Source organism: Zingiber officinale, chromosome 6B (genome assembly GCF_018446385.1).
Source record: "Zingiber officinale cultivar Zhangliang chromosome 6B, Zo_v1.1, whole genome shotgun sequence".
NCBI lineage: Eukaryota > Viridiplantae > Streptophyta > Magnoliopsida > Zingiberales > Zingiberaceae > Zingiber > Zingiber officinale.
Window position 1 is genome coordinate 42,224,052 of NC_055996.1, and position 2,687 is coordinate 42,226,738.

A 2,687-nucleotide genomic window follows, 5' to 3' on the forward strand; every position below is an offset into this window, starting at 1 on the left:
TGACTTCAGCTGCAGTAAACGAAATTAAAATCAATTAGGCAAAAAAGACTAAGAGAGTAAAGAATCCTTACTCATGCGGAAGGGGAGATTTGCCCGAACGAGAGACAATCTGAAAATATACAACACCCCCTTGAGCAGCAACTGGTCGATCTTGTATCGCTGACCGGACAACCAGTTCGCCGCATGGAGATAGGCTGGATTGCTTCTGAACTTGCCAAGCTCCGGCTGAGTCGGCACAGCGGTCTGCCATTTGGTTCGGAATGCTGGCCGCTCGGGAAGTCGGATATAGAAGAAAAACTCCTTCCAGTGTTTGTTGGAGGTCGGCATATTATCAAAAAATTTAAAGCCTATTCTACTTTGGAAAATAAAAGTGCCCGGCTCGGATTGTTTGGGGTAGAAGAAGAAGTGGAATATTTTGGGGTCAAGGGGGATACTGTGCAGCTTGAAGAGGACGACCACCCCGCTCAGCAGCCTAAAGGAATTCGACACAAGTTGGCCGAGCGGGATGCGAAAATAGTTACAAACCTCTAAAATAAAGGGATAGGTAGGAAATCTAAGGCCGCCCTGGAATTGGTCTAGAAAGAAACAAATGGTGCCGATCGGCGGGTCATGTGGCCGGTCAGTCGGGTCGGCTATAACTATTTCATGGTTATCGGGAATCCCATACGTCCTAACCAGGCGCCGAGCACCCTCCTCATCAAATCGGCTCTCCATGGTCAGGTACCAAGGGCCCTGAACGCCAACAGCGGGTTCGGAGGAGCTTGCCATCTCGGAGAGGCGAAAGAATAGCAAGAAATCGAAGGGAAACGAAAGGGGCGAAATGAGCAGAGAAGACCTAGTAAGTGAAGGAAGAAGACTCACTGGGAAGGAAACGGGTGGAAAGAATCACCGAGGAGATGATCGCCGCCTAAAAACAGACACTAGATCGTCGGAGGTCGCAGCAGAGGAAGAAGCAGAAGGCAAAGCGCGAGCAAGTGACCGGCCAAAAAAGGGGACGGAGGCTTTATACGGCCGAGGCCGGTCAGCCTCCGCCGTCCGATCTAGGTCACGAGAAACGAGGACGCCATCGGGCCGTCCATTTCAAACGGGGGCGTCCCATCGTAAGTGACGCCGCCGCCACACAATGGTCGACACGTGGCGCCTTGTCATCGAGCGCAATTAATGCGCCCATACCGCGCACGCTTCGCCTTAATGGAAAAGATTGCACGATTTCCGAGAAGATTTAGACAAGCAAACACCCATGTTGAGTGACAAGACAACCAAAACGAAGAGCCGAGCGGCTGAATTTGGCAGAAGGGCCGAACGGCCCCATGGATATTATAAGCTACAGAAAGACGGCGACCGCCCGCTCGGACACATATGGTCCAGTCAGTCGGACTCACTTCCTCCTTCGACTAGACTTGAAGGGAAGGCAAGTGATCCGGCGGTAAGAATTGGGGGCCCACCTTCTGAAGGGTCCCAACCTAAGGACGGTGGAGGGCTGGCCAAGCGGGTAATGGTCCGAGCGGAGCTAGAGATAACCCATCCATGGGCTTGGGTTTCCGACGCCAAGGCAGGAAGATCGAAGGGCCGAGCGGAAGTCCGCTCGGCTGGGACCGAAGGGCCGATCGGGTGGTCCGTTAGGCCAGGATAGGGGCGAGGGTACAAAGGTGGCCGAGCGGCCTATACGCTCGGCTCGGGTTATGGGATATCAGCAGAAGTATGTCTGATGATTAGGCCGTACACAATATCACACGATGGAGGATCTTGCCGTCACATCATGGGAAGGTTGATACAGTAGCAGTATGGCCTCAAGGACGTCTTCCTGACAGATCCATATCTGGGCATGGCCCTTTTGACATACCCATACCTGGGCATGGTCAAAGGCAGGTGGTTGCTTTGACTAGCGCGCCCAGGTTTCTTCGAGAGGTCTATATAAGACCTCCATTTCTTCACCGGAGGTATGAAAGAAAGAAAAGAAAAAAGTCTTCATCTTGAGGCCACCTATTCTTGATTCCTCGCCTGACTTGAGCGTCGGAGGACCGTCGCCGGGACACCCCTCCCGGCTCGGTTTTGCTGCAGGTTCGTCGGAGCGCTCGAGGATTCAGCAGGGAGCGCCACGTGCCCAATGTCCGTTGACTCCTGGTTCGGACAGGATCAACTATGTATGAGTCCTAACAAATCAGTTGCTCTCTCGCTATGCCCACTAAAGGGCGTCTTGGTCATCTTGCCTCGTAGGCATGACTCGCATATCTCATATGATTCAAAATCAAATGAGTCCAGCAAACCATCCTTATGGAGCTGGGATAAGCGCTTGTCATTTATATGACCTAAGCGACAGTGCCAGAGGTAGGTTTGGTTCATGTCATTTGACTTGAACCTCTTGGTACTAATGTTATAGATAGGGCTCTCAAGGTCTAGAATATAGAGTCCGTTTATTAGAGGTGCACTACAATAGAACATATCTTTTAAATATACAGAACAACATTTGTCTTTTATTATAAAAGAGTATCCTTTCTTGTCTAAACAAGAAACTAAACTATGTTCTTAGAGCAGGCACATAACAACAATCATCTAAATCTAGTACAAGCCCGGAGGAAGAGATAGTTGATAAGTTCCTACAGCAACAGCAGGAACCCGTGCTCCATTGCCTACTCAGAGGTCCACCTCGCCTTGCCAATGCTCGCTATTTCAGCGCCTGCACATCA